A 240-nucleotide genomic window follows, 5' to 3' on the forward strand; every position below is an offset into this window, starting at 1 on the left:
GGCCGCCCCGCCCCCCCCCTCCCGTCCCGCGGGCCGCGCGCGCCGAGGGGCCGCCGCGCAGGCGCCCGGGTGCAGCGCCCCGCCTCGGCCAGCCCCGCACGCGCGGGCGGCGGGAAGGGCCGGGGCCGCCCAGGGCGCGTGCGCGGCGCGGCCCGGAACAGCGCGGGCGGGGCGGGGGGGGGAACGACACACGCCGCCGTGACGCCGCCGTGACGCCGCGTTCCCGTGACGTAGCGCCGG

Source organism: Falco biarmicus, chromosome 4 (genome assembly GCF_023638135.1).
Source record: "Falco biarmicus isolate bFalBia1 chromosome 4, bFalBia1.pri, whole genome shotgun sequence".
Classification (NCBI taxonomy): Eukaryota; Metazoa; Chordata; class Aves; order Falconiformes; family Falconidae; genus Falco; species Falco biarmicus.